Here is a 19,644-nt window from a genome sequence, read left to right on the forward strand (position 1 = left end):
CTTTCCTTGACCTATCTGGCTCTACCTGCAGTTGTAGTTATTCCAGAAAAGGAGTGCCTTTTTCTGGTTTAAGATAAGCCACTCCTGTACTAGTTCATAGGTACTGCTCAGTGTTACCTCACCTGGTCTCTTCAGTGCTGTTTGCTCTCCTTTTTATGGCCATCTTGTCTCTTCAGGTTGACAGTTTTTCTGTCTTGAAATACCTGCCTATGTAGTCCTTGGAAAACCTCTTATCATGAGAAAAGTAAAAAAATATTTTTGAACATTTTCCAGCATATGTTCATAGACACAAGAAGCAGGTACATCCTTGGGAGCTATCGACTCATAGTCCACATTTCAAAATGTGTTCTGGCACACATTGTTTGTTTGGGAGAAGTCGTAGCAAAATACTTCTGAGACATCTACACCTTGTTTATCAGGTAAATGTCATTGAACTTTTTCTCTTTTCCTTTCACCAGAAGGAAAAAACCATAAGCACACAAAAGGGTCAATGTTTTTGGAAGGTCAGTAATTCCAGATGAAATGCAAACCTAAGGCTTAAAAAAAAAAACCCGTTGAGCAATAAGGCACTTAGAGTTTGACTTTGTTACGCAAGAAACTTTCCAGCTGGCTGGCAGTGGCTCCAAAGGGTGTCTGTGTGGTTATTGATTAATTAAATCTATTGTTACTCACTTGTTTCATTAATCCAAGTGTTTTCCCTTCACTTGTGTCCCTGCATAACCCTGTTCTAAAGATTTGGAATCTGACAGAGACAACTGTTTGAATATCAGATTGCTTATTTGAAATGCTACCTCTTCCTGTTTCAGAAATTTCTAGGCGTGGCATTTTAGACCTCAGAAGAGTGAGAAAGCTACTTCAAGTTGAAGGTGCCTTCCCTCTCATGTTCAGGCCTGGAACTCTGTAGTGTGTAATGTGCAACAGAGAGGAAGGGCACAAAAGGTTGGACCAGAGGGGTGACTCCGCTGCTTTCTGTAGCACTGCACTCAGTTCCAGTGCTGAAACACAAACCTTAGCCTATTGTGTGAGGGACAGATGTCTCTAGAGGGTTGACACTTGCTGTTCAAGGTTCTAAATGTCTGGAGAAGAAGTGTGGAGGATGAAATTAGTAATACCAGCAAGCCAGCGGCACAGTTTTGCTTCTCCATATACCCGCCTTGGCTCCAGAGAAAATCTCTAAATAGCCTGATACCCCATAGTCCTCTGCTCATGGTCCCAACAACCAAAGACCCTGAACAGCACTGCTGCCCCAGCAGCAGGAGGCTGTGTCTAAGAAACCAGAGAAAAGCCCAGCCTTGCTAGGCCACAGAGTGCCCAGAATCTCTGTTTGCTGTACTGAGGGTACTCTGTGTGCTGGTCCCTGGCCCGTGGCCACTGCCGTGTGTCACACAGGAAGCTGAAGCCCTGCCAGCTGGGAGCCGCTTCTGGTCTCTATCTCCAGCCATCAGAGCTGGATTGGAGCCTGTTACTCAGGCTCCTGACCTGCCAGCCTTGCACGTCCCAGGCATTTGCTTTCCCTTTCGAGCCCTTGAGATAGCAGAGTCTGTTCTACTGCGATTCATGTGTTTAGGAAATGCCAAGTCTGAATTAACTACTGCTGGATACTGGGAATTTTTTGCTTGACTGGAAACATTTGCCAGAAAGCAGGGTGGACTGTGTTCATGCCCAAGAGCAGGGCAAACCTCTTTGATAAAGCTTCCCCACTGAAGCAATTCTTTATCGCAGCAGTGACAAGTCATTCCTAGTTCCTTCCTGCTCTATTACCAGCATTATTTCCACTGAAATACAGGGTCATTTGAAGGATAAACCTGCAGCTGTCACTCAAGTCAAGAGAGCACCACCTTCACCTTTCTGAAGCAGGGAAAGGGAGGAAACACTTTCAGTTCAAGACGATTTGGTGGCTTTACAGTTTTGTTTGGTGAACATAAAATGGACTGGGAAATTTCAGAAGCCTCTTTCAGAAAAACCTTTACAAGTTCCTTTAGTAGATGGCTTTTACCTCAAACAATTCAACTAATTAAAATCAGTCACTTGATCTTGGAAGAACAGGGAAATTGTATCATGCACATTTCATACAGGATTTACTTAAGCATTCTCGGTTTTAGTTCTTTGGCACCTGCAGTTAGTCCTTTTGCCTGTAATTTTGGCTGGCAATAGTATTGATGCCTCCATACCAGGGAAATGGGCTTCCTCTTCTGAAGAGCAACAACAATAGTGTCAGCTGGCAGGCTCATTTCTTGCAAAAATCACAGGCAAACAAAATGTACATAGGTTGGTCTTCCAGTCCAGTAGGATAACAAAGGAGATATCTGTGCCTGGGGATGTCCATTTTCCTCCAGTTGCAGAGTGGGAGGGAGGGAGGTACCCAAAGATTGCCTTGTTGATAAGTGTAGATCACCCTGGATAAACCTGGATCACACCTGTGATAAACCTTCATGTAACACAGTATCAGGAAGGCCACCTCCTTTCCCTAAAGCATTTCTAAATTGGACTTTTTAACCATTTCCTAGCCACAACAATGTGTTGGCCATTGTGAGAGTCCCTCCAGAGGACCTAAAACCTCAGAGAGGGGCTGGCACCGCATATGCGGAGGAGCAGACCTGTTTACCTTGTGTGCTGCTTAGCTGTATAAATGTCCCGAGAACAGAGGAAATTTGCAGTCAATTTGATGCAAACAGAATATTTCAGCATAATTGCAGTAATTCAACAGGAATGCTGCTTTTAATTAAACATCTGTTACCTTTTTCTGATTGAATTAAATAGTCTGAACCTCTGAGGCTCACTTCCTTTCTATCTTAAATCTCTTTTCCTGCTGTCTGCTTTATCAATCAGTGATTGTGCCTGAGGATTTTGCAGCGTCTCTCTTCGATCAGATTAGAAATGTTTGTGGTTTCTTGCTCTCTGAAGTCTTGCATACACAAAACAATCTTCCACAGCTACTCGGCAGAGCTTTTTGTGCCAGCAGCTGCCTGCCCTTCTCTGCTGATGCATCACTGCTGCCCTAATCTCAATGGAGGGGACTGATCCTGGCAATATTTTGATCCTATATGAATAAGGCTGCCAGTAGAAGCAGACTATGCTTTGCCATCATACAGTGGTATCTAACACACAGGAACACAGACATAGCCTTTCCCTGAATTACAACGATGCTTCACCTGCTTTGGGAGTTGTGCTGAAGCAGTGTAAGGTGCTATGACCAAAACAGGTGCAGGCAAAACCATTTAACTCTGTACTCTATCAAATCATTTGATTGTTACCATCTTCCTCCTGAAGAGCCACCACAAGCAGTGTTGTGGGTGGTGATGTTGAAAACTGCACTATCTGGTCACAGATCCTAGTAGGGATGGCTCTTCCAGCCTTCTGTCTCTTCAGATCGTTTTCTGTTGCTTTCTCATCATCTTATCCTCATCTACCTTCTGTGTTTTTCTCTCTGCACTCTTCAAATATTTCTTTACTGGTGTTTTAGGTCACCTAAGTGAAGCTGGAAGAAAAACTGGTTATGAAAGAGCAACAGTGATAGCTTAGCAGCAGGACACCTGTGTACTCAACCCCACTAGGTTCCCTCCAATGTAAGTGCTTGGCCTCGCCTAACCTGTGGCCCCAAGCAGTCCTGCCTTTGTATTGGTTTCAATTTGCTGCAAATAGGTCACCCTATCTAAGAAAGGCTATAAAAAAAGAATCCTAAACATTTTAATTTCTGAACTGGCAATAATCTTGGACAGTGCATGATAGAGCTTATAAATAGCACTTTGAGTGCCCGTGATGTCACAAACCACAAGAGCATCTGACTTATGATTTATTACATCAGATCATGACTTGTTCATAGGCTTGTAGTTTGCAGCTTATTTACACTCAGTACACCCACTATTATTCCTAAGCCATCCCAGTGTTATGCAGATACATAAATGCTGCCTGGAACCGAAACAGTAAACAACCAATTAAAAGTTTAACCTCTTCCTTTCTGATCTCTTCCTACATGATTAACTGAGGATGCTGTTACATAAATTACTGTTGTGTCAGATAATGAAAAATTGGTGTTCTCTCATTCACCTGTGTATCACATTTACAGTAAAAAACATTTGTAGATTTTTAAAATATTTATGCTGAAAAATAATTTCTAATTACAACTGCATTCATTTGAAAACAAGTTCTTTCCTGTTCTTCACTGCAAGATTGTTGTTTTACAAGACTTTCTAGAAGAAAACAGCAAAAGCTAATTTCTGGAATTTAATGAAAGGAGAATTTTAATTCTTTTCATAGTTCTTGACACTGCACACATATACATACAAATTAGTTTATCTAAACAGCAATTTGAAAAACCAGAGTTGGGCAATGTAATTAGGAAGGGAAAAGCTTCCTATTCAGATTAATTAATCTAAGTGATATTCAATTTTTATGTCACATCTTTTTGGCAGAGGGGGTAATCTTATTTACTTTGACCATGTTTTGGAAGAGGTCAAAGTTAAGATTTAAATACAGGTCAATATAAACCCCAGGCATTAATGAATCCTAAATGTAATGATTTTAAGATTGGAAAAATTCTTTGTTCCTCTCCCTATCTATATCACCCACTTACAGGGATTATTTGGTTTTGAATAGCCCTAATTTGCAGAGAAGAGCAATCACCTAAAAACCTACAGAAAGAACTAAGCCTTTGTTCAACTGCATTCATTTTAAAATAAAGAAAATACCACTCTGAGAAAAATGTGTGATTATATTCATGTACCTAAAAACTGGTATATCCAGGTATCTAAGAGTGTACAAGGGAGTAACTATATCATTCAGAAATGGCAAAATGGGAAATAATTTATGTAGGTCCTCTCAGCTGAGTATCAGTGATGCCTGGTACATCAGCACATGCTCTCTATCAACGGTTACTGTAAAGCACTTCTAAACATATTCTTCTGATTTACTCCCTCACTTTTTAAAAAATCCCTCAGGTGAATCTAAGGCTGTAGGAGAAGAAAAATAATTACCAGTACTAATGTCCTATACAATATCTGACTCTATGCCTCATTGTTTCATAGTCTGTGATCTTAAAAATGTAGTCCCCAGAACAGAAACTCCTTTTGTATTCTCACAGGACAAACTACCCTAACCCAGCTGGTCGAAGGCGATCAAACACTACATGTCAGCGTGATTTGCAAGACAGACACAAAGGAAACTCTTTTGTAGCCAACTGGTTCTTTCTAAACATTCATTTGTATTAAAAGATTTACACTGTTAGAGACCCTTACTGGTATTGGAACTGAGTGCAGATAAGATGGTTCAAAGTGCATGAGAAATCAGGTTTATTCAAGTCTTTTCTGTACAGATTTTGCATTAAATACCTAATCTTGTTTTTAAGTAGTGAGTTGGCTAGCTGAGGTGTACCAGTGGCCATGAAAAAGAAAGCTAATGCACAGCCTGTCAGCAGTCTTTCTTCTTGTTAAGTTTATATACATCTGCACGTGGCCTCAAAGCTGGGTTTTATTCATTGTGATCTGCTTTTAAATGTGTGTTTCCAGACTCTTGCTGGGCTAGGCAAAGAGTTTAGTGGAGATCATGGGATAGCCATGTGCTTGCTGTCTCTTAAATGAAGAGACACAAGATGTCTAAAGTTGAAGAAAAATGCTTATCTTTGTTCAAAGAAAAAATATTTGTGCACACTGATAGTAATCTCAGGTGTTTAGTCATCAAGGAGGAGGTCTTCAAAATTCAGAAATCAAATGATAAAGCAGATAAATAAATAAATAAATAAATAAATAAATAAATAAATAGGAGGGAAAAATGTAATGCCCCCTGACTATGGGGGACATTGGTGAAGGGAGTTCTGTTTTCAGGATTTTTTACGCAGTCGTGACAGCTCAAATCCCACTTCCCTTTGATCTAAGTACCTACGCAACCCCTCGATACCAGGAATTGCAGCTCTAAGGAAAATATTGCAAAACTTTCCTGTATGCAACTACGCAGATTTTTTGGTATCATCTGGTTCCTGGCCCACTGCCACTGGCACAGAGCAGTGCTGGAAGCTGACCAGGTGCCTTCCACAAGTATCCACTGTGGATCTTCCTATGTCTTAGCATATCCCTGGACATGTGGTAGCAGCCACTGTCAGAACCTGGGCAATGGCTAAATAAGCCTCTGCTGGGGCCTTTCTTATGTCTTATTTTAGATTTGGAAGAGTTAATAAATGCACAGATTTGTTTTTCCTCCTCCATAATTAGATCCCAGAGTTAAAATGTCAAAAGCCTCAACTACATCCTTAATCTCCTGAACAATAGAAGCTGTGTTAAAAAACCCAAAACAACTGTCTTCCTGGGAAGGGTGGATGCTCATCAGTGATCCTCAGCTGGTTTCTGGTGTGAACCTTGCATGAGCAGGCTGGGGCACCGAGGGGGCTGGCTGAGACTGTGGGGGTACCTCCTGCTTACCTGGGCTGGGCTAGGCTCCTGCCAGGCAGGTGTTTGTGCCTCAAAAACTGGCAGGGTGCTCTGCAGCAGTGTGGAGAGGTGTTGGGGAAGGGGGAGCCTGGGAAGGTGGGTGAGCAGCTTGCTCACCGCTGTAAGAGGTGGCTTCTTTCCAGCTTGGAGTGCTTTGGCAGAGAGCTGGGGTGGACAGATGCTCTGCACTTGCCCAATTTATCTTCTGGAGAGGTGCCTTCCCTCTCTGGGTCTGTCAGCTCCCCTGCACTAAAAATACTTCCCTGAAACGTGCCCTCTTGTGCACTCAGTCGTACAGAGAGCTTGTCCCTCAGCTCAGCTGGCAGAAAGCAGTCTTCTGGAATTTTCTGTGTTCTTCAGGAAGGGCACAATCAGCTGCCCAGAACCATTATCTAAAGAATTGGGACATAGAATTGCACACATTAACCCAGCCTCTCCTCTCTTCCTCCGCCCTCTGACTCAACAATTGGTGTAAGTTCCAAACAGCATCCTTATCCTACAAGTGTGTTTAATTTCCCTAACAAATTGAGGTATTAGGAATCTTAAACCCCAGATGTTTCTCAGAGTTATGTAAACTAAGAGGCACCTAGATGCTAAAGTAAGAGCAGAGGGAAAATCCCTTTGGAAGCATGTGCCTGGCCCATGGCTGTAATGGGCTGCCAAGCAGTGTTATTCAAACTGTGACGTAAAACAGGCTGAGATAGCAAAAGCTCAAGGCAAGGAGAATGAGGTGAAGGTGTAAAGTGACACACTGTTCCTTTTCATTTTCCCCAGGTGGGCCTTGGGAAAATTAGAATATACTACAGCTATACCTTCCAAACCAAGAGTCAAGTTCTCCTGTGCATGAACTCAGGCAGACACCAGAGAGAGACCTACCTGGCAACAAGTATCAAAAGAAATAAGATGTAACAAAACAGGTAAATGTTAACATTCAGTGTTTCCCAGCGTACTGTATTTATTTTCCCCTCCTTGTTTCACTCCCCTTTTGAGACCAAGAATTGTCATCTGGAAAAGAAGAAATTTCCTCTTGGTTTGTTGCATCAGAGCGTATAGGAAGGTTTGAAAAATTTTAGGTATTTGAAAACTACTGTCTATTTTTAGAACCACAAACACTGAGTCTGTTTCCCAGAGGTCTTTTGTGGTGCCTTTCAGATGTTGGCTATGAAGTCTTTGAATTCTTAGAGAAAGTAGCTGGGTCTTTTTTTCCTTCCAACAGCTTATTTTGTCCTTTCAATTGAAGAGAACACTGTTATAAACAGCTGTTCCTGCTTCGTACTAGAGCTCATCTCTACCGTAACAGCTCTGCTGAAAAGAAAAAGAAAAATGATCTCCCAGTGTGGATTCAGTCCTGTGTGAACTTTTGCTTTCCTTTCTTCTGCAAGGCTCTGTCCCTCACCCAGAATGGGCAGCCTGCCCCTGTCTACCCCGAGATGTCCTGTGTTACAAGGATCAATGACATGACCTAGCCTTATCTTGTACTAGGAAATCATAGAGCTATCAAGAGGGCGGAAAATACCTTTTCTCTCCCGCTCCTCCCTCCAGCCAACTGCAATCAGCACAAGTTTTACTGTAAATGCAGAGGTAAGAGGAAAAAGCAGCAGCAGGAGGCTTTTTGCTGGTGTGGCTTATTATTACTATCTGAGAAAATAAACTCCAAATGCAGTACTGAGGTTTGCTAGTTATACCATTGCCCCTGTAGCTGTATCTTGTTTAGTGGAGGCAAAAAATGAGATTGGAAACTGTGCAGCCAGTGAGGTAGGATTTTATTAAATGCTACAGCACCCCGAGTGAAGGAACTAAGCTAATAGGTACCTAATAAAAGCATTTGACAATGTTTTGAAGACATCCACATGCATATGGGGCCTTTCCAAGGGGACCTTCACAAAACTGTGTGTGTCTTCTCATTCTATCTTGCCTCTCTTGAGATACCAAGGAATCCATGGCCGGGATATCATCAGGCCTTTCTGGCTGAACAGTACTGACTGCAATAGTGTCTGACTCAGTTTCAGCCTAGTGGCCTCCTGAAACTCTCAATATGTGCCAGATATGAGGAGCATCATGCAGGCATCTCCAAAGAACCAAATTGAGGCCAATTTATCCTGGCATCTAGAGTACTAATCTGAGGCTGACTCACCACTGAATGTCACCAGACCAGGTTTTGAATCAGGTCAGAGGATTAGTTGTTTATTGTCAAAATCCCCAAGCTCTCTCTCCCTACTTGCCAGGAAAGTTGTTTAGCTTCCTGCCACTGTTTCAAAGCATTTCAAAGCATTCAAAGTGGCCTGTGCTTGACTTCTCCTTAGTGCAGCTCCCTGGAGAGAAGGAAACACAGCAGTCACCCTGGGCCAGGGCTGGGTGCCCTGGGTGTATGACCTTTGCCATGCTAACCTGCCCTCATCTTGCCCAGCAGCATAAACTGCATCTTAGGGCAGCTTTGTCGCCAGCTCTGGGAGGCTGGGACAGACAGCTCATGCTTCTGCTGGTTAGGAGCCAATAGCCACTTTGAGTCCTGGCATGAGAGAAGGAGAGGCTGGTAATACCCCTGCTTCAGTGCCCCATTAGAGTGGAAGAATCCTCAAAATGTGGGTTAGTTTCAGCTGAGCCTGTTCCCTCTCCATCCCAGGCTCTTCCTCATCTTGTTTCAGCTCTGCACCACAACCCACGGGAGGAGGGCGTGATGCTATTTATTCTTGTGTCCTCCCTCTCTGAGATCCTATCAGAAACACCAGTTTGAGTCAGAGGCAGAGGCTGTGACTGAGATGAGAGAGAAAACTTGGAAATGCACAGATTTCAGCCCAGTGTGGCTACTCCAGCTCTTTGGAAAACTGGGCCTCAAAAATGTGTGAGATACTCAGCAAAACAGCAGCTAAAGAAAGACTATGTGAATTAGAAACTGCTTAGCAAGCAGCAAGAAAAGGAGTGGCTGGCTTGTCGTAGGTAAGGAGCAGGACCCAGAGGAGTGTTGTAGCATGGGTGTTACGTGACCTTCTACCCTCTCGCAATATCTGCTATTTTTGGATATTTGCTGAGAAGAATCCCTCCAAGATCACTCCTCTGGTTTATTGGGTGGTGATAGCTGGGTTTTCCAGCACAAACAGAACTGTGCTACAGCGAGAGGTTTCCAGCAGTGATATTTTTCCACATGCATTTGGATGAAAAGTCTTTTAAAAGCCTCTCTGCATTTGGCAGGTAGGGGCAGGGTACAACAAACCAAAAACATATGTCCAAATATCCCAGTCCCAAACACTTAGATCTAGCTGCTTACAGCACTTACAGTTTCATTGCATATTAAGCAGCACAGATCTGGAAGGATCTGGAAATACTTTCCACATCCAGATCTCCCCAGCAATAACCATGTCTTGGGTAGATTGCATTTTTATTGCCTTCACTGCCTTGGTGAGATGATATTCCAGTACTTAAGGTGAACTGTGTGAGTAATGGTACTTCAGCAGAATGGAGCCATTTATTTCTGCTCAAGTAAACTGGTGCTTAATGGTCTGTACAGTTATATGGCCTCTGGTTGCAATCTGATCAGATAGCACAAACTAAATGCAGTGGAGTCTTGCTGATAATGGGAGGAGAATGAAGGCTCAGGATCTAGGGTATTGCCCAAAGTAGGGACAACTGGTCAGCAGGTGGCAATCTTATATCTGAAGCAGGAAAGGCCCACCACTGCTAGAAAAATTTGCTACCAGCCATGTCTTCAGTGAGATGTGTCATTGAGAGATCCAGATGCTTTGTGTACTGGATCTAATCACGTTTAATTTGTCTTTGCAGGCTGTTAACAGCCCATATTTGCCATGTCCTAGATGGTTATGACTTAGTTTCCCTTCCTTCCATTCTGCCATGCTCCCTAGTTGCAGATCTGATAGGTTATATTCAGCCTCCTCTTTGGCCAGACAACAGTACGGGCCCCAACGTGCAGCCTTGCAATTTGCTGCTAAAAAGCTGCTACTGAATGAGATCACCTAGCAAATGTAAGCCACGTTTTTTCATTAAACAGATCTGCTCCTCAGGTGTGTAAGAGAAGGGCACCTCGGTCCTTGCAGGCATGAATGGCTCACTGACTTCACTGGCCTGGTTTGTCCATGCAAAGTCAGTCAGCTGCAGCAGTTTGATCAACACCACCTTTAATACAATGCTTTGTTGCTTAATTAGTGCTACTTCAGAAATGCTTTCATTTGGGGCTTTTTATAATACTCAGAAGAGCGGTACAAACCATTTCCAAAGCATTTTATCTTATTTTCAGTCTACCAAGTGAGAGAGAGGCCGTGAAGCATAAGGAGAGTGGTTGGGACCAGGTAGGGAGTATGCAGCAGTGGCAGCATTTGTGATATATGTTGTCCTAATGACAGTAGCTTTCTCTAAGCCAAGATTTCCTGTGCTAACATCTTGAGGAATCCTTGGGTATGGCCTGTTACCTGAAAGGCATATCATGCTTGTGTGGAGAGGGAGGAGGTGAGAAAAAAAATGATATTGCTGCTTTTAAACTGAATTTAGCATTGAGGAGAGTAACTTGTTCCCCAACTGGAGCCTGTCTTATCCACAGGGCATGGGAAAGAGGAAGGGTTGGAGTAAATGTCTTTGTCCCTGAGTTTTCTGGGTGAATTGGAACTTTGCATCCATGCATGTGAAGTGCTGCAGGAAACGGGCAAGTGTTGGTGATAGCCAGCCACTTTCTTATGGACTTTGCTGAGCCTATATAGTAGCCAAACTTCTTACAGACCTCAGAGTACCAGTTCCCAGTAGTCTGCTGACCATGCTTACACTGCTTTCAGGAAAGCAAGGTAAGGGGCCTAAAACCAGGTGACCTGGGCGCAGTTACAGGACAGGTTTGTTGCAAGACAAGCAGTTATACCAGAGCCTCATGAATCCTTGCCCTTTCTCTTGGGTTAGAGCAACTTCAGTTGCCCATTCAGATCTCAGCCCCACAACCAAACAGCTAATTTGGGCTTGTTGCAAGAGACATATGAACCACCGAGGATTAAAAGTCACTTTTCTCATCCTGCCAACAGTCACCAACTGGAATTTGACATCTAAGACTGCTAGTCTGTTCTTCATCTAAGCTGGCAGCCTTCTTTCTGAAGTCAAGGTCACCAGGAGTAGCACAGTACAGTGAAGAGCCAATTAAAGCACACATGAGCCACCCAGGCACTCACAGCAGGTTTGATTTCTCACCCCTTCTGCTGCCCAGTTTTCACAATGCACACCTACAGATTCAGGTTATAACCCCATAAGTGTTGCAACAAGTTTGGGCTTGGAGCACATTTTGTCTGCAATGTTTGCATGGTCTGTCTCGCGAGCAGCCAGGGCTGTCCCAGGCATGCCAGCAATGCAGGTGGGAATGGCTGGATGAAACTTCCAGGTAGCAAGCAGGGCTTTAGCCCCCATCCCATTGTAACCCAAATGGTGTCAAGCATAAGTTCCCTGACACTGAAGCCTTTCTATCTGCTCCTTGCCTGCAGTCTTTACCCAGAGAGCTTGTGGAGCTGCAGCAGTACAGATCAGCAGTGTGTGGGAAAGAAAGGGCGAGCACTGGAATGGTGCTGGCTCAGACAGCTGCTCACACCCTGCCCACCAAAGCAGTGTTCTGCATTCAGAACCTGACCCAATTCCAGCCCCTGCTGCCTTCACAGGACAAACACTGTGGGGCTCTCAGGAAGCACTTGCACAACAGCCGATACCAGGTGAGCTGCAGGCTGAGACAGATGTGTCGTCAAAGCAGTGTTGCCACATGTGTTGCAAGGATGACTGGATGACATTGGCATTTTGTGTCATTCATACCTATAGGACCATTTTCTCTTTTCAAATGCAATCAAAATGGAGGGGAGAATGGGATAACCATGGTTGCGACTTTAAGACACCAGTAATGAGTGTGAATGTGTACCTGGCATAAAGTCAGTTCTTTCAGTATGTTGCTTTTATGCATTTGTAGAAAACTCATCAGTAGATTAAGACCAAGAAAAGGGTAGGGGTCTTTGCTTCATGAGAAGGGCTATGACCTGGTGGTGTGAAATTACTGTTTTGGAATTTTTCCCTTCATATTTGTCATTTGCTCTACATCTGTCCAGGAGCTCTGACCCTTCTCTCATGAACAACCTCTAAGCACAAGTGAAGGATAATATATTTTATTTCACCAGAATGAAGAGGGAAAGCAGCAACCGATGGGAAAAGTCCTCTCTTTAGTATGAACCAGATAACTTCCAGCCTGAGGAGCTGATCTATGGCTCACAGTGGAATGGGAGGAATGGGAGTGCTGGGGTGGATGAGACGGCTTGGAGTGATGCACCTGCCCTGACCTGGTCATCCATACTCCTTGTGACCTCTGATGAAACACTGGTTGTTTCTCTCTGAAACCCATTTGCTTTCTACCTACCTATTGTGTCAGTCCTCAGAAAAGCTTGCCTTGGAAAAAAAAAAGGCCTGGTCCTCAGCCTGGTAAGGCATGCTTCTTGTCTTGTGTCTGTCTCGACCTCTTTTCCCAGTGAGAACCACATTTGTCCCAGACCCACAGAGTCCACATCAAAAATCTCTGCTTTAGCTTCCCTGGATCTGGGAATATTTAGAGAACTAGAAGGGGGAAATGAGAGCAGAAGATGATGCAATGAGGTATCAAAAGAAATAGACAGGAAAAATGAGAATCAGTGCATCATCCCAGGCTACCAGATGGGTATGTGAAGGAAAGGAAGGAGCAGGACTTTTAGAAAAGAGTTCTCATCCTAAGGGAACTAGATGAGACACATAGCAAATTTTACTAGAAAGGTCTCCAAGGCTGAAAAATGTCAAAAGGCTGCTAAGAGCAGGGAAACAAAACAGTATTCTTCTTGGAAAATGTAAGGCATAAGGATCACCACAGCCCTATGGAAAGGTTCACATTTTTCCTTAGATGCCCTTGTTTAGTTATGCTCTGTACCGTACTTACAGCAGAGCCCTGCTGATGCCAAAACTTAACCCTGAAATATTAGCAAGAGTCTGCAATGGCTGGTCCCAAAACGCGTGGGTCAAGGTGCCCCATTGCCTTTCCTTCTTGGCCAGCGCCCAAGAAGGAGCTGTAGCAGCTCCACAGGTCTCATCCCCGCCCCTGTCTGCCTGGAGGCCTCGCGGTGTCCTGGCAGCTCGGCGTGGGGGCTGGGAGGACAGCGGCGCTGGTGTAACTGGTTTGGGCAGCACGGCAGCCCAGAGCCGCTGCTAGACAGCGCTGCCCCGGCCGGAGGGGCTCCACTCCTCGGCACCTCCGCGGAGCCCGGCGGCACAGGCAGCCCGGCTCCTCCGCACCTCCGCGGGGCCGGGCCGGGCCATGCGGGCCAGGGAACGGCTTCCTCTGAGGAAGGGCCCGTGCTGCCGGTGGGCCGTGGGAAGGCCGGAGCGAACAGGAGGAGCACGCAGCGGTGCAGGCCCAGCTGCGGTCAGGCCGCGGGAGCACGGGGAGCCTCAGGGGGCTCCGCCGAGCCGAGCGAAGGCCGGAGGTGCCTCCCAGCAGCACAGGGCCAGGGCAAGCCGCCGCCCGGGGCGCCGGCAGTGCCACGGGCTGCTGCAGGGAAGCGGTGTTCCTTGCAGAAAAATTGCTCTCAAGGTCCCTCTCTTTTGCTGTCCCAAGTTGCCTTTAATGGTAGTGGAAAAAGCCAAGGTGGGAGTCCTGTTCTGCAGCATTTTCTCCTTGAACTCCAGAAGCAAACTGATGTTGCTGTAAATGCAGCAACACACTTTGCCACTTAGGCATTTCTGTGTGGCTGACAGGGATTTTGCTTAAATGTTATGCAGGAGGCCAGGAATGTGTCATCCTAGGACAGCTAGCCCCTGTCTTCTACCAGTCAAAGTCTTAGCTGGAGATTCCTGCTCTGGAGGTCATTAAGCCGAGGAAGCCTCCTTGGAACAAACAAAATATCAAATCCTAGACCTTGAGCTGAGAATCGGTCCTCGCTGTTATCAGTCTAGAAAGGATGAAGCCAAGCAGGATTATTCCCTTCTTTTTTTGAATTTCTTTTATCTTGAGGCCTTGATGGTGTGGTCTGGATTAAGAAACTTCCCAATTCTTTGGAAATTTTTGCATGCTTCTTGTATCCTGGGAGCATGCAAACTTCCCATCCTCTTGCCACAGACTGTATGCTTTTTTAACCTCTGTTTTCCGCAATGCATTCCAGTGAGAAATATGTCCTGTGTTTGGTTTCAGATCATTCTCCCCTCCACAAGCCAGGACTTGTGGAAAGAAATCTATTCAGGCTAGGAATGTGTTAACCATTCATTCCTGACTCTCCCATCAGGGGCTGTGAGCTCTGCTGGGGATTTTGTGCTGGGGATTTTCCACCAGATCTGCCTATTCCAGCTTTTCTGCTGGGTGCATTTTCCCACAAAGATACAGTCTCAGAAGTGCCATCTTCACTGCTTAATCACTCAGGTAAAGAAAATAGTTTGAGCATGGTTCTCATGCTGCCTCCTTCCTACCAGGCACTTGCCTTCATCTGGTATTATAAGTGAGACTAAGTCTTTCTGAAAATCTGTGTGTCAGCACTGAATTATTTATAGTCATGTCAAACATTCCTGAGTATATGGATAAAACCCAGGATAAAGTATCCTAGTGTACCACTGATGACAAAAAAGTGTTGTTGCCAGTCAGAGAGCCAGTCTTGATTTGATGCAGACAAAGATGATTTTTCCAGGCTGGGAGACAGGAGTGTGTGTGGGGGTGGTGCTTGTTGTAGCACAGTCAATATGTTGTATTTTAGGATTACCTTAATAATCACCTGTATAATAATGTAATTTTCCCAGCAGCTGACTGCAGCAGCAGACAAAAACCTAGAATTATGTTTGTGAATTTGATAGAGGATATTGCAGACTGTTCCCAGGCCATGTTTGTTCTCTTTTCCAGAGCCAAGTATTACTTAAATAGAAAGCTAGAGACACTATGCTGCAGCTGAAGTATGACCCATTATTCATGCCTGAGAAGCCACAATTAAAAACTCAAGAAATTCTAAGAAATTTCTCCAAATAAAAATATGGAAGGGGAGGTAATTTTATTGCTGCATAAGGTATAAATCCAGATTTTACTTTGTAGATGCTTATTTTCTTTATATGCTATTTGACCTTATTTAAAGAATAACATAGGCCTTATACATCTGCATATAAACTATGCAGTAATACCTCATTATCCTGCTTGTTCTTTATTAATTTTCTATTTTAAAATCTTCCAGCAATTGGAGCACTCATCCTTATATTCAAAAACTGCTCAACATTAGTAATTACCCTCTCCTGTTTCCAAAATAATTAAGATATCCACATCTTTACATTTTTTATTTAATTTCTGTCTGTGTTCTGACATACATATAGACCAGCTCATTCCCACTGCCCTCCACTAAAGGAAACTGTGGTTGATAGATCCTGTCTTCAGTTAGAGAATTTAGGAATTTAGGCATTTAGGAATTCTGTCTGGCTGCTTTGGTGCTCCATGCATTGTTCACACACATAGGCCGGACCATTGTCCAAGGAGTGGTTAAATCTCAGCCAGACCTGAGAGGGTTCAAGTGGGCAAGGAATTATAGCCTTTCACCTGTTTTGGTCTTCTCAGCCTTACCATAGCAATATATTCTTGCTTGGTCACTCCCTTTCGAAAAACAGTTGGTCTGCTGAAAAAATAGATCCTTTGGTTTGCTCTATATTTAGGCAAAACCAATCTTGATTCCAGGACTATAGAAATGTTATGCTTTTCTTTCCACCCTTCAGCTAAGGAAAAAGGGAAAACAAAGATTTGAGCAAATCCATCTATAACAGTGTAATATTTTACAAGTCTGTTTAACAGACAACTACAGCAGTAGTTGAGGGGATACTCTGACAAGTCACTGCTGCCCTTTATGTTGTTTGTGCACTGAAGGCTGTTCAGCTTCTTCACTGTCCTTCAGAGTTTGCAGACTGGACTGTGATTTCTTGGTGGGTTTAGTTCATGGGTATAAACTTATTTTCTGGTAATGCCTAGACAGGGTAGAAAGTTCAAAACTATAAAGGAACCATTGACATTCTCAATGTCCTGAGAGCTGAGGACAGATCACTGAAGGGAAAAGTTAAATAAAAAGTGGGAAAATCAGAGTTACTGCTGTTGGCTCCTCAGTAAAGCTGTGTGACTTCTCACAGTGGAGTGAATACTTGTCCCCAGGTTTGTTTTTCCCTTTCTAAGGGGTAATAGTCATATTGATAACATGTATATAGATTATTCTGTATTAAAAATTTTTGCTCTTATTGAGGTATACTGGTTGGGAGTATACAAGAGAATACGCATCCAATTCATCACAGTTCTGGCCCTAGCATAATTTAAATTATGCTTGGAAAAAAGAATTACAGCATAGTCTATTTAAATAGCTGAGAAAATAACTCCTCTGTGATATGAATGGCATCTCCATTACTGAAGTATTTTTGTCATGGCTCTAGCAATATATGCATATGCTGGAAAACTTTCATTGTAGGCATACCCTAGAGGAACTGGGTGTCCAGCTGGCTGAGAAGGTCACCTACATATCTAACTCTCGGACATACTCAAAATCAATGCCTAAAGTTTCCTTTTGGAATAACAGCTTAACACATTTCACCAAGTCCCCCCCCACCCCTATGAGGTCTTGATGAGCAGTGTGGTACCATCTTCTTTCAATCCTAAATCCAGCCTACCTGTTGCTCACCCTGCCTTCGGCGCTGCCTTTCACATATACACCAGGCAGTAAAGCTGGCACAGGAAGCCTAGGCTGGGCTAGAGTGAAAGTGGAAGTGTAGGATGAGGTCTATCAACAACATGTTTTAACTGGCAAAAAGAGGGACATTTCCCTTTAGTGACAAGACCTACATCTGTGGTACAAATTAAGTGGAATATTTGCAGAGTCATACCAGTTGGTTTAGGTTCCACTTGTTTTAAGATACACACAAATCAAAAACCTATTTTTCCCTCTATTTTCTGCCTCTGGAGCTAATACATTTAACTCTCAAAGAAGAGACAGCTGATTGTTAGCTTCATATTCTCTTGATGTTAATTTTCTTTTTAAAAAGCTTGCATATTATTCTAGATTAATTATATCTTTCTGCAAATAAAATCATTGGAAGGGGTCCAGCTCCCTCCCCCCATTCTGCTCAGTTTCTTCCTTGATTTCTTTCACATATCCCTTCCCCAGTGAATACATCTGAATGTTACGTGGTGTTAATTAAGGATCTTAATTGCATATTTGTCTTTGCAAAGCCTGCCAGTGTGTACAGGCAACTGTGATTGATTGACAGCCTGCAAAGAACAATGGAGAAGCCTTAACAAGGCTTGGCAAAGCAATACAATCTGTGGAGAGCACACTCAGGGGAAGAGCTTCACCCAAGGATTTCAGGAAAATCTGTGCTTGGTGACTTTTATTTCCTTAATCAACGGCAGGAAACAGTTCAGCCCTGCTGCAGCTGGTGATAAAGTAGTTCCCCTAAAGCCCACTGCTAGATGAAATAAACAGATGAGGTTGAACAAGCTGTTCTGGAACATGCACTTTTATGGCTATTTGGAGAAGCCTTAAGAAACTGCAGTTCTTCTCAGCATTGGCCTGGAGCTGGTGTATTTTGACTTTGGGCTCTGCAGTTGTGCCAGCTCAAGGTGCTTGTGATGCTGGTGCAGAGAGATTCCCCTCCCAGCTGAGATCCTGAGTAATTGACTCAATGCTACACAGGCCAGCCATCTGTTCTGCTGCCATCCCAAGGCAAAGCTCGAGCACACTGGAAGAGAAAAGGTCTGAATTTACCTCAACTCATGCAGAAAGTCTCCCACAGGCAGGGTGAGCTTCAGTTGCAGCCCCCTACCCAGGATGTCAGGGGAAAAACTTATCCCAGTTCTGTGCACCATCCACAGGGCTTGCCTGTGGTAGTCCCTGGTACCACTAAATCTGAGTACCACATCCCTTCCCTCAAATCTTTGCCTTCTCCTCACATTCCTAAGGGGCGAAAAATTGCTGCAAGCCCTGATTTACAGGAGACAAGTAGAGGTACAGAGATGTCACCTGTAACCTTTTCAGTTTCCTAAACAATGATGAAAAATTTTAGGGCAGAACCAGAAATTAAACCCAAGTTTCCCCATGGTGTTTCTTGGGGAGTTACCTCAGGAGCTTCCAGCCGATGGAGCCAAGTAGCACATAGGAAGAGGTGCAGTAGTTCAGGCAAAACTCTGAGAAATCACAGCAGTCTGGGGTCTGTTACATTTGGAAACAGCACCATAATGCAGCAGAAACTGCTTTCCCTCCATCTGTCATGCCTGGAGTGGCATTTACGCACAAAGATCTCTATGCCAAGGGGTCACGTTACAGCCCAGTTCTCTGCTAACCATGTTGCTGCATGTTTTTGTCTCACCTGTGTGTGAAAGTCCAGTCCGTGTTACAGCTCAGAGGACAAATTCCTTGCTGAAACAGAGTTTGACCTTATGTTTAGCAGCAGCAATGACCGCTGCTGCAGCAGGAGTGCCAGGCATGTTCAGTTTTCTGTGCAGACAGATCTGCTCACACCAGTGAAGGCCACCAAAGAGAGGTGTGCACTGTAAACCTCAGGGGAAGAAGGGTATGATGATATCCTGACCTATAAAAGTCTGCACAGTTATTATTTTTTGCCTATTCTACCTCCTCCTCCCTGTCCTGCACTTGTCTCCTGAGTGGAGAAGCACAGATTGGGTGCTGGTAAAGCACGTAGGAGACCTGGAGTCAATATCTTTGCCTGCTGCAATCCTTTGCATTTGAACTGGGTGAACCACTTGGGGTTTGTCTGTACCAGGTGAAGTAAATGGCTGGAAAGTTATACCTTCCAGTAGATAAATTCACCCAGGAGAGCTGGCATGACTGTCTCCTGATCGATTAAGAACTTGTCTCTCAAAGAGGTTGCCCGGGCTGCAGGGACGGCCCAGCTCCTGAGGAAAGCAGCTGGTGAACCCCTGTGGTTTACAATCCTCATTAAAGTAGCACCAACATAGGAAACTTTAAATGAAAAATGGGCGCATTGGATCCCTCTATATATCTGTCTAGTCTAGTATCCTCTCTTCATCGGTGGTTGATACTAGATGTATAGAGGAAACTATGAGAAAGGCAAGCAAGTAGTGGTAATTCTCTGGTGTGCTTGCCAGGCTGTGGGTTCTTGAAAGCTTCCTAAAATCTTGTTGTTTAATACCATTTAGTTTGCAACTTTATAAAATCTTTTTTGAAATCTATTTTAGGCATCCATAGCACTGCTGGCAGCAAGCTCC

General features: G+C 44.1%; 2 long non-coding RNA genes across 2 annotated transcripts in view; one reads left to right on the forward strand and one right to left on the reverse strand.

Annotated features, from left to right (window-relative positions):
- LOC115493737 (uncharacterized) overlaps positions 1-7,347 on the forward strand; it is a 44,613-nt gene extending 37,266 nt beyond the window's left edge. The window contains exon 3 of the long non-coding RNA XR_003958653.4: positions 7,194-7,347. This is a non-coding gene — a long non-coding RNA (uncharacterized lncRNA). The remainder of the gene's footprint in view (positions 1-7,193) is intronic.
- A 10,424-nt stretch (positions 7,348-17,771) lies between these two features.
- Positions 17,772-18,715, reverse strand: LOC140682464 (uncharacterized). Its single transcript, XR_012054247.1, has 2 exons — positions 18,516-18,715; positions 17,772-18,137 (listed from the first exon to the last, which is right to left on the reverse strand). It is a non-coding gene; the product is annotated as an uncharacterized lncRNA (long non-coding RNA).
- Positions 18,716-19,644: the final 929 nt, after the last annotated feature.

Source organism: Taeniopygia guttata, chromosome 1 (genome assembly GCF_048771995.1).
Source record: "Taeniopygia guttata chromosome 1, bTaeGut7.mat, whole genome shotgun sequence".
In the NCBI taxonomy this organism is placed as follows: domain Eukaryota; kingdom Metazoa; phylum Chordata; class Aves; order Passeriformes; family Estrildidae; genus Taeniopygia; species Taeniopygia guttata.